Below are 11,933 nucleotides of genomic sequence, written 5' to 3' on the forward strand. Positions count from 1 at the left end.
AATCTCGCATACCTTCATGATGCTGAACCGTCTCAACGCAGGTATAAAGCATGTATTGCATTGCAACATGACATCTTACAAGAGTGAAAAGCAGAAATACTCCTGCTTAAAACACAGACTGAACCTATAAAGGTAAGGGTTTGTCTGGGATTTGAACCAAGGTCCTCTCACACCCGAAGCGAGAATCATACCCCTATACCAACTAGACTGCTGGTCCAGAGGCATTTGAAACATCTTCTGAAGCGTCTTTCAGAAAAGCAGGGCCATTCGGAGGCTCTCTCTCTAAGCGTGCCATAGCAATTGATGTTTTCTGTCAAGAATTTTTTGTTTGTCTCTAGCAAGGAAAGAGGTAGTCAAGATGCCCTGTGCCAGTGAGCTGAACTAGGGCACTGATGTGAAAAGCAGACCCTTTCTGGTAGTTGTAACCCTCTGCAAGTCCTGGACCCTTGCACCTTAGACTTCCAGACCAGAAGCACTGAAGGGCCTGCTAGCTCTTGAACCAGAGAAGCATGCCTCTTGGATTCAAGCACACTTGCTCACTCAGCGCTCGATCAGGCTCGATCAGGTGAGATTGATAGTAGTGGCTCATAGGCCTGAAACACTCACCTGGGAGACGCGGGGTGGCTGATTTCCCGGAATGGCCCTTGATGGGGAAATCACCTCCTTTCCCCCGCCTCATTTCAGAATTGTGTGCAAGTCGCAAGACAGTGTTCAGGGGTTCATGGGTACTGCCTACTCCCAGCTGCCTCTCTGTCTTCTTCATGTAAATTGCAAGTCACGAGGAGGCACCATTGCCAATATGCTCCGCCCACCTAACCAAGAAACCCAGTTTGAGCTTGTCTGCCTGTGTTGTTGCAGGGGCAGTGTCTTCTTTGCCCAAAAGGTGGCAGGAGAGACTCACTTCAAACGATAGAATCAACTGCTTAAGTAGAAACCAGCATGGTAGTTACTGTCATAAAGTGCAGCTCTAACAGAAGGTGTGCCTGAGATGCCCCTTCCAGTAATACACAGAATTTTGATTGAGGGCCCAGCCGATGGGTTGGTGGATTTCTCCTCACATGCCACAGCAGCTTCCAAAGATAGTGGTGTGAGGAGCTGGCTGTGCAAGCAGAGCAAGATTTAAGGTAAGAAAACACACCTGTTAGGAGTGGGATTTGAACCCACGCCTCCATGAAGAGACCAGAAGGCTCAGCTCCACTGAAGATCAAGCTCTCTTGAGTCTGGCACCTTAGACCACTCGGCCACCCTGACAGCCAAAACATTGTGCAGGTCTGACTCTTCAGTCTGCACTTGTTGATGCTGCCGCTTGCAATGTTCCTATCAAAGTCACAGCTTTAAAGGCCCCACAATATAACATGGCCAAGAAAAAAAAAAAAAACAGAACAAGAAACAAGGCACATGCACGACCACCGAGGGATGCAGATAACTTTTTATCGTCCTGCAATAGTAAAGCACATTTTACACAGGTCACAAGTTTTTAAAGGTCATTTCTGTCTAAGTGTGCATTGAGAGAGACTGAGGTTTTAGTGAGCAAACACAAAAGCTACTGCTGCCCAGTGTCGAACCGGGGACCTTTTGCGTGTGAGGCAAATGTGATAACCACTACACTACAGAAAAAAAGCTTGCTGGCTTGACTGAAGGAGCACAGTTCCCCTCATATGTTTGCCCGATTTCCTCTATACTTGATCAGCAGTTGCTCAGAATGCGAGGGGTAAGTGTGAAAATTGCAGCGGTGTCAGCCAGCATGCATACACTCAGACGTCCTGAAAAGTCACAGCTGCGGGCAGAGACAGACAAATATCTTATGCCTAAATGCCAGGAATGCAAGCCTGTGAAATCATCACACAGGGCGCACTCAGAGCAAGCAGGAAGGAAGCCAAGGCATTGTAATCCATTTTTCGCCTGAGACAAAAAATATGTTTTGCGCAACAATGCTTCGAGTGGAATGAGAAATGTTGAGGGGTTGTGTATTTTGAGCAGGATTTGATTGTTTTCCGCTAAAATGGGCTCGTCTGGGATTTGAACCCGGGACCTCTCACACCCGAAGCGAGAATCATACCCCTAGACCAACGAGCCTGGGCACAGAAGCGCTACGGCTTCCACCCTGCTCCGAGGGTTGGTGTCAGAGAGTGGGAGACTACATCCCAAAGCAAGAAACGCCACATGGTGCTCTCTTCTGCAGTATGACTAGAGTCATTTGCATGGTCGTCATCGAACATGACATAAAAAGCCTCTATCCTTTAGACATTTTGTCCCAGATTTACAAGAAAATGACTGAGCGCGACGCTGTGCCAAATTTGCAAGCCCCACGCTCCGTCATTTTCAAAATGCAGGGAAGCGCCGTATTTAGTAGAATACAGCGCACCCCTGTGCTTCCCCCTGCGCCAGCTCTAAATTAGCTGCTGAGCGCCAACGCAGCCGTTCTTGCACCATGGTACAAGGATGACTGCGTTGAGGGGGAAATTGTTTTTGTGCAGGAAGGGACACCTTCCTGGCCAAAAGAAAAATCTTCAATGGTGATTTGCTCTTACTTCTATGTGTGCTGCAGAATGCAGCACACATAGAAAGAGAAAAAACGAGGAGAAATGAAAACATTTCTCCTCAGTGCGCCACTCTAACGATACCCCTGGGATGGCGTTGGATTTTGGCGCTGACGCAGATTTACGACAACTCCTAAATCTGGAGCAGCATCAAAATGCTATGGTGTTGCTGTGGCACACTCACAGCAACACCCATTGCACGCCCCTTCCAGGGAAAGCGCTGAATGCTACGGTGCCGTATTTACAAGGTGGTGTTAAGCCACAAAAAGTGGCTGAACGCCATCTTGTAAATACCGCGCAGTGCATAGTGCCACCGGGGCGTCACTAAAAGTGATGCTCCGTTGGCGATTGGTCCTTGTAAGTCTGGGACCTTATTTGCTCAAAGTGTGTGTTCTTGGTGAGGGCAGGAAAGCTATTTTCGCTCTCATACCTTCCTTCCTTGGCTGGCTTGAATGCGGTAGGCTCAGGCTTCAATGCAAAGGTCAAACAGTGAGCAACTGACTGACGTAAGCTGGCGCAACTCCTCTTGGTGAGCTGTGACAGATGCCCCAGGAGCATAGTACCTCACGATGGTGAGGGATAGACACAGTCTCTTTTATCTCAGCTTGCCTGTCAGCTGAGTCAGGAAATGCAAATACTGGGAAAAAGCCCAGCGACTTGCTGTTTTTGCTTGGCTTCGAACCAGGGACCTTTTGCATGTGAGGTGCGCATGATAACCACTACACTACACAAACAGACACACTTCCCGGTTTGCTTCATGGGGCTATGCATTGTACTGGAACCACCACACTATGGAAACAGACACACCTGCTTGCTTTATGTGGCTCTGCATTGGACTGGGATGCAAGGACTGAGGGCCAATGTTCATGACGCTCAAAGCTGAGCCTTCCGGAACACGATCTCTTGCCTTGGAAGAAAGGAACTGGCATCACTTTCATTCCAAGAGGTGATTTCAGAACTGGACCCGAAATTACCATGGAGAAGCACTGTGCATTTAATGTTCCTATGAGCACTGCTGCTCCAGCACAGAAAAGCAGTTGCAAAGAAATCTCGCATACCTTCATGATGCTGAACCGTCTCAACGCAGGTATAAAGCATGTATTGCATTGCAACATGACATCTTACAAGAGTGAAAAACAGAAATACTCCTGTTTAAAACACAGACTGAACCTATAAAGGTAAGGGTTTGTCTGGGATTTGAACCAAGGTCCTCTCACACCCGAAGCGAGAATCATACCCCTATACCAACTAGACTGCTGCTGCAGAGGCATTTGAAACATCTTCTGAAGCGTCTTTCAGAAAAGCAGGGCCATTCGGAGGCTCTCTCTCTAAGCGTGCCATAGCAATTGATGTTTTCTGTCAAGGATTTTTTGTTTGTCTCTAGCAAGGAAAGAGGTAGTCAGGATGCCCTGTGCCAGTGAGCTGAACTAGGGCACTGATGTGAAAAGCAGACCCTTTCTGGTAGTTGTAACCGTCTGCAAGTCCTGGACCCTTGCACCTTAGACTTCCAGACCAGAAGCACTGAAGGGCCTGCTAGCTCTTGAGCCAGAGAAGCATGCCTCTTGGATTCAAGCACACTTGCTCACTCAGCGCTCGATCAGGCTCGATTTATAGTAGTGGCTCATAGGCCTGAAACACTCACCTGGGAGACGCGGGGTGGCTGATTTCCCGGAATGGCCCTTGATGGGGAAATCACCTCCTTTCCCCCGCCTCATTTCAGAATTGTGTGCAAGTCGGAAAACAGTGTTCAGGGGTTCATGGGTACTGCCTACTCCCAGCTGCCTCTCTGTCTTCTTCATGTAAATTGCAAGTCACGAGGAGGCACCATTGCCAATATGCTCCGCCCACCTAACCAAGAAACCCAGTTTGAGCTTGTCTGCCTGTGTTGTTGCAGGGGCAGTGTCTTCTTTGCCCAAAAGGTGGCAGGAGAGACTCACTTCAAACGATAGAATCAACTGCTTAAGTAGAAACCAGCATGGTAGTTACTGTCATAAAGTGCAGCTCTAACAGAAGGTGTGCCTGAGATGCCCCTTCCAGTAATTACCAGAATTTTGATTGAGGGCCCAGCCGATTGGTTGGTGGATTTCTCCTCACATGCCACAGCAGCTTCCAAAGATAGTGGTGTGAGGAGCTGGCTGTGCAAGCAGAGCAAGATTTAATGTAAGAAAACACACCTGTTAGGAGTGGGATTTGAACCCACGCCTCCATGAAGAGACCAGAAGGCTCAGCTTCACTGAAGATCAAGCTCTCTTGAGTCTGGCACCTTAGAGCACTCGGCCATCCTGACAGCCAAAACATTGTGCAGGTCTGACTCTTCAGTCTGCACTTGTTGATGCTGCCGCTTGCAATGTTCCTATCAAAGTCACAGCTTTAAAGGCCCCACAATATAACATGGCCAAGAAAAGAAAAAAAAAACAGAACAAGAAACAAGGCACATGCACGACCACCGAGGGATGCAGATAACTTTTTATCGTCCTGCAATAGTAAAGCACATTTTACACAGGTCACAAGTTTTTAAAGGTCATTTCTGTCTAAGTGTGCATTGAGAGAGACTGAGGTTTTAGTGAGCAAACACAAAAGCTACTGCTGCCCAGTGTCGAACCGGGGACCTTTTGCGTGTGAGGGAAATGTGATAACCACTACTCTACAGAAACAAGCTTGCTGGCTTGACTGAAGGAGCACAGTTCCCCTCATATGTTTGCCCGATTTCCTCTATACTTGATCAGCAGTTGCTCAGAATGCGAGGGGTAAGTGTGAAAATTGCAGCGGTGTCAGCCAGCATGCATACTCTCAGACGTCCTGAAAAGTCACAGCTGCGGGCAGAGACAGACAAATATCTGATGCCTAAATGCCAGGAACGCAAGCCTGTGAAATCATCACACAGGGCGCACTCAGAGCAAGCAGGAAGGAAGCCAAGGCATTGTAATCCATTTTTCGCCTGATACAAAAAATATGTTTTGCGCAACAATGCTTCGAGTGGAATGAGAAATGTTGAGGGGTTGTGTATTTTGAGCAGGATTTGATTGTTTTCCGCTAAAATGGGCTCGTCCGGGATTTGAACCCGGGACCTCTCGCACCCGAAGCGAGAATCATACCCCTAGACCAACGAGCCTGGGCACAGAAGTGCTACGGCTCCCACCCTGCTCCGAGGGTTGGTGTCAGAGAGTGGGAGACTACATCCCAAAGCAAGAAACGCCACATGGTGCTCTCTTCTGCACTATGACTAGAGTCATTTGCATGGTCGTCATCGAACATGACATAAAAAGCCTCTATCCTTTAGACATTTTGTCCCAGATTTACAAGAAAATGACTGAGCGCGACGCTGTGCCAAATTTGCAAGCCCCACGCTCCGTCATTTTCAAAATGCAGGGAAGCGCCGTATTTAGTAGAATACAGCGCACCCCTGTGCTTCCCCCTGCGCCAGCTCTAAATTAGCTGCTGAGCGCCAACGCAGCCGTTCTTGCACCATGGTACAAGGATGACTGCGTTGAGGGGGAAATTGTTTTTGTGCAGGAAGGGACACCTTCCTGGCCAAAAGAAAAATCTTCAATGGTGATTTGCTCTTACTTCTATGTGTGCTGCAGAATGCAGCACACATAGAAAGAGAAAAAACGAGGAGAAATGAAAACATTTCTCCTCAGTGCGCCATACTAACGATACCCCTGGGATGGCGTTGGATTTTGGCGCTGACGCAGATTTACGACAACTCCTAAATCTGGAGCAGCATCAAAATGCTATGGTGTTGCTGTGGCACACTCACAGCAACACCCATTGCACGCCCCTTCCAGGGAAAGCGCTGAATGCTACGGTGCCGTATTTACAAGGTGGTGTTAAGCCACAAAAAGTGGCTGAACGCCATCTTGTAAATACCGCGCAGTGCATAGTGCCACCGGGGCGTCACTAAAAGTGATGCTCCGTTGGCGATTGGGCCTTGTAAGTATGGGACCTTATTTGCTCAAAGTGTGTGTTCTTGGTGAGGGCAGGAAAGCTATTTTCGCTCTCATACCTTCCTTCCTTGGCTGGCTTGAATGCGGTCGGCTCAGGCTTTAATGCAAAGGTCAAACAGTGAGCAACTGACTGACGTAAGCTGGCGCAACTCCTCTTGGTGAGCTGTGACAGATGCCCCAGGAGCGTAGTACCTCACGATGGTGAGGGATAGACACAGTCTCTTTTATCTCAGCTTGCCTGTCAGCTGAGTCAGGAAATGCAAATACTGGGAAAAAGCCCAGCGACTTGCTGTATTTGCTTGGCTTCGAACCAGGGACCTTTTGCATGTGAGGTGCGCATGATAACCACTACACTACACAAACAGACACACTTGCCGGTTTGCTTCATGTGGCTATGCATTCTACTGGAACCACCACACTATGGAAACAGACACACCTGCTTGCTTTATGTGGCTCTGCATTGGACTGGGATGCAAGGACTGAGGGCCAATGTTCATGACGCTCAAAGCTGAGCCTTCCGGAACACGATCTCTTGCCTTGGAAGAAAGGAACTGGCATCACTTTCATTCCAAGAGGTGATTTCAGAACTGGACCCGAAATTACCATGGAGAAGCACTGTGCATTTAATGTTCCTATGAGCACTGCTGCTCCAGCACAGAAAAGCAGTTGCAAAGAAATCTCGCATACCTTCATGATGCTGAACCGTCTCAACGCAGGTATAAAGCATGTATTGCATTGCAACATGACATCTTACAAGAGTGAAAAGCAGAAATACTCCTGTTTAAAACACAGACTGAACCTATAAAGGTAAGGGTTTGTCTGGGATTTGAACCAAGGTCCTCTCACACCCGAAGCGAGAATCATACCCCTATACCAACTAGACTGCTGCTGCAGAGGCATTTGAAACATCTTCTGAAGCGTCTTTCAGAAAAGCAGGGCCATTCGGAGGCTCTCTCTCTAAGCGTGCCATAGCAATTGATGTTTTCTGTCAAGGATTTTTTGTTTGTCTCTAGCAAGGAAAGAGGTAGTCAGGATGCCCTGTGCCAGTGAGCTGAACTAGGGCACTGATGTGAAAAGCAGACCCTTTCTGGTAGTTGTAACCCTCTGCAAGTCCTGGACCCTTGCACCTTAGACTTCCAGACCAGAAGCACTGAAGGGCCTGCTAGCTCTTGAGCCAGAGAAGCATGCCTCTTGGATTCAAGCACACTTGCTCACTCAGCGCTCGATCAGGCTCGATTTATAGTAGTGGCTCATAGGCCTGAAACACTCACCTGGGAGACGCGGGGTGGCTGATTACCCGGAATGGCCCTTGATGGGGAAATCACCTCCTTTCCCCCGCCTCATTTCAGAATTGTGTGCAAGTCGCAAGACAGTGTTCAGGGGTTCATGGGTACTGCCTACTCCCAGCTGCCTCTCTGTCTTCTTCATGTAAATTGCAAGTCACGAGGAGGCACCATTGCCAATATGCTCCGCCCACCTAACCAAGAAACCCAGGCCCATATTTATACTTTTTGACGCTAAACTGCGCTAACGCAGTTTAGCGTCAAAAAATTTTGCGCCGTCTAACGCCATTCTGAAGCGCCATGCGGGCGCCGTATTTATGGAATGGCGTTAGACGGCGCAATCAGACCGGCGCTGCCTGGTTTGCGTGGGAAAAAACCACGTAGACCAGACAGCGCCGGCGTAGGGGGAAAATGGCGTATGGGCGTCTTAAAATGGGGCAAGTCAGGTTACGTCGAAAAAATCGTCGTAACCCGACTTGCGCCATTTTTTTTCGGCGCCCATCCCCCATCAACATGACTCCTATCATTGTAAAGATAGGAGTCATGCCCCCTTGCCCAATGGCCATGCCCAGGGGACTTCTGTCCCCTGGGCATGGTCATTGGGCATAGTGGCATGTAGGGGGGCACAAATCAGGCCCCCCTATGCCACAAAAAATTAAAAAAAAAATACTTACCTGAACTTACCTTAATGTCCATGGGATGGGTCCCTCCGTCCTTGGGTGTCCTCCTGGGGTGGGCAAGGGTGGCAGGGGGGGTCCCTGGGGGCAGGGGAGGGCACTCTGGGCTCATTTTGAGCCCACTTGTCCCTTAACGCCATGCCTGACCCAGGCGTTAAAAAGCGGCGCAAATGCGCCGTTTTTAGCCACGCCCACTCCCGGGCGTCTCTTTTGCCCGGGAGTATAAATACCACGTAAAGGCCTGGGAGTCATTTTTTAAGACGGGAACGCCTCCCTTGCATATCATTAACGCAAGGAAGGGGTTCACGCTAAAAAATGACGCACATTCCGGGAACTTTGGCGCTAGACGCCTCTAACGCCATAGTATAAATATGGCGTTAGTTGGCGTTAGTTTAGCGTCGAATTTGCGTCGAAAAAAACGACGCAAATTCGGCGCAAACGGAGTATAAATACGGGCCCCAGTTTGAGCTTGTCTGCCTGTGTTGTTGCAGGGGCAGTGTCTTCTTTGCCCAAAAGGTGGCAGGAGAGACTCACTTCAAACGATAGAATCAACTGCTTAAGTAGAAACCAGCATGGTAGTTACTGTCATAAAGTGCAGCTCTAACAGAAGGTGTGCCTGAGATGCCCCTTCCAGTAATTACCAGAATTTTGATTGAGGGCCCAGCCGATTGGTTGGTGGATTTCTCCTCACATGCCACAGCAGCTTCCAAAGATAGTGGTGTGAGGAGCTGGCTGTGCAAGCAGAGCAAGATTTAATGTAAGAAAACACACCTGTTAGGAGTGGGATTTGAACCCACGCCTCCATGAAGAGACCAGAAGGATCAGCTTCACTGAAGATCAAGCTCTCTTGAGTCTGGCACCTTAGAGCACTCGGCCATCCTGACAGCCAAAACATTGTGCAGGTCTGACTCTTCAGTCTGCACTTGTTGATGCTGCCACTTGCAATGTTCCTATCAAAGTCACAGCTTTAAAGGCCCCACAATATAACATGGCCAAGAAAAGAAAAAAAAAACAGAACAAGAAACAAGGCACATGCACGACCACCGAGGGATGCAGATAACTTTTTATCGTCCTGCAATAGTAAAGCACATTTTACACAGGTCACAAGTTTTTAAAGGTCATTTCTGTCTAAGTGTGCATTGAGAGAGACTGAGGTTTTAGTGAGCAAACACAAAAGCTACTGCTGCCCAGTGTCGAACCGGGGACCTTTTGCGTGTGAGGCAAATGTGATAACCACTACTCTACAGAAACAAGCTTGCTGGCTTGACTGAAGGAGCACAGTTCCCCTCATATGTTTGCCCGATTTCCTCTATACTTGATCAGCAGTTGCTCAGAATGCGAGGGGTAAGTGTGAAAATTGCAGCGGTGTCAGCCAGCATGCATACTCTCAGACGTCCTGAAAAGTCACAGCTGCGGGCAGAGACAGACAAATATCTGATGCCTAAATGCCAGGAACGCAAGCCTGTGAAATCATCACACAGGGCGCACTGAGAGCAAGCAGGAAGGAAGCCAAGGCATTGTAATCCATTTTTCGCCTGAGGCAAAAAATATGTTTTGCGCAACAATGCTTCGAGTGGAATGAGAAATGTTGAGGGGTTGTGTATTTTGAGCAGGATTTGATTGTTTTCCGCTAAAATGGGCTCGTCTGGGATTTGAACCCCAGACCTCTCGCACCCGAAGCGAGAATCATACCCCTAGACCAACGAGCCTGGGCACAGAAGCGCTACGGCTCCCACCCTGCTCCGAGGGTTGGTGGCAGAGAGTGGGAGACTACATCCCAAAGCAAGAAACGCCACATGGTGCTCTCTTCTGCAGTATGACTAGAGTCATTTGCATGGTCGTCATCGAACATGACATAAAAAGCCTCTATCCTTTAGACATTTTGTCCCAGATTTACAAGAAAATGACTGAGCGCGACGCTGTGCCAAATTTGCAAGCCCCACGCTCCGTCATTTTCAAAATGCAGGAAAGCGCCGTATTTAGTAGAATACAGCGCACTCCTGTGCTTCCCCCTGCGCCAGCTCTAAATTAGCTGCTGAGCGCCAACGCAGCCGATCTTGCACCATGGTACAAGGATGACTGCGTTGAGGGGGAAATTGTTTTTGTGCAGGAAGGGACACCTTCCTGGCCAAAAGAAAAATCTTCAATGGTGATTTGCTCTTACTTCTATGTGTGCTGCAGAATGCAGCACACATAGAAAGAGAAAAAACGAGGAGAAATGAAAACATTTCTCCTCAGTGCGCCACTCTAACGATACCCCTGGGATGGCGTTGGATTTTGGCGCTGACGCAGATTTACGACAACTCCTAAATCTGGAGCAGCATCAAAATGCTATGGTGTTGCTGTGGCACACTCACAGCAACACCCATTGCACGCCCCTTCCAGAGAAAGCGCTGAATGCTACGGTGCCGTATTTACAAGGTGGTGTTAAGCCACAAAAAGTGGCTGAACGCCATCTTGTAAATACCGCGCAGTGCATAGTGCCACCGGGGCGTCACTAAAAGTGATGCTCCGTTGGCGATTGGGCCTTGTAAGTCTGGCACCTTATTTGCTCAAGGTGTGTGTTCTTGGTGAGGGCAGTAAAGCTATTTTCGCTCTCATACCTTCCTTCCTTAGCTGGCTTGAATGCGGTAGGCTCAGGCTTCAATGCAAAGGTCAAACAGTGAGCAACTGACTGACGTAAGCTGGCGCAACTCCTCTTGGTGAGCTGTGACAGATGCCCCAGGAGCGTAGTACCTCACGATGGTGAGGGATAGACATAGTCTCTTTTATATCAACTTGCCTGTCAGCTGAGTCAGGAAATGCAAATACTGGGAAAAAGCCCAGCGACTTGCTGTTTTTGCTTGGCTTCGAACCAGGGACCTTTTGCATGTGAGGTGCGCACGATAACCACTACACTACACAAACAGACACACTTGCCGGTTTGCTTCATGTGGCTATGCATTGTACTGGAACCACCACACTATGGAAACAGACACACCTGCTTGCTTTATGTGGCTCTGCATTGGACTGGGATGCAAGGACTGAGGGCCAATGTTCATGACGCTCAAAGCTGAGCCTTCCGGAACACGATCTCTTGCCTTGGAAGAAAGGAACTGGCATCACTTTCATTCCAAGAGGTGATTTCAGAACTGGACCCGAAATTACCATGGAGAAGCACTGTGCATTTAATGTTCCTATGAGCACTGCTGCTCCAGCACAGAAAAGCAGTTGCAAAGAAATCTCGCATACCTTCATGATGCTGAACCGTCTCAACGCAGGTATAAAGCATGTATTGCATTGCAACATGACATCTTACAAGAGTGAAAAGCAGAAATACTCCTGTTTAAAACACAGACTGAACCTATAAAGGTAAGGGTTTGTCTGGGATTTGAACCAAGGTCCTCTCACACCCGAAGCGAGAATCATACCCCTATACCAACTAGACTGCTGCTGCAGAGGCATTTGAAACATCTTCTGAAGCGTCTTTCAGAAAAGCAGGGCCAT

At 48.6% G+C, this 11,933-nt stretch overlaps 3 non-coding genes across 3 annotated transcripts; all 3 read right to left on the reverse strand.

The window, feature by feature from the left end:
• Positions 1 to 2,004: 2,004 nt before the first annotated feature.
• On the reverse strand, positions 2,005 to 2,076 carry TRNAP-CGG (transfer RNA proline (anticodon CGG)). The gene has a single exon. It is a non-coding gene; the product is annotated as a tRNA-Pro (tRNA).
• A 3,504-nt stretch (positions 2,077 to 5,580) lies between these two features.
• TRNAP-CGG (transfer RNA proline (anticodon CGG)) lies at positions 5,581 to 5,652 on the reverse strand. The gene has a single exon. It is a non-coding gene; the product is annotated as a tRNA-Pro (tRNA).
• Positions 5,653 to 10,084: 4,432 nt separating this feature from the next.
• Positions 10,085 to 10,156, reverse strand: TRNAP-CGG (transfer RNA proline (anticodon CGG)). Its single transcript has one exon. It is a non-coding gene; the product is annotated as a tRNA-Pro (tRNA).
• Between the last annotated feature and the right edge of the window lie 1,777 nt (positions 10,157 to 11,933).

Source organism: Pleurodeles waltl, unplaced genomic scaffold (genome assembly GCF_031143425.1).
Source record: "Pleurodeles waltl isolate 20211129_DDA unplaced genomic scaffold, aPleWal1.hap1.20221129 scaffold_72, whole genome shotgun sequence".
NCBI classification, from domain to species: domain Eukaryota; kingdom Metazoa; phylum Chordata; class Amphibia; order Caudata; family Salamandridae; genus Pleurodeles; species Pleurodeles waltl.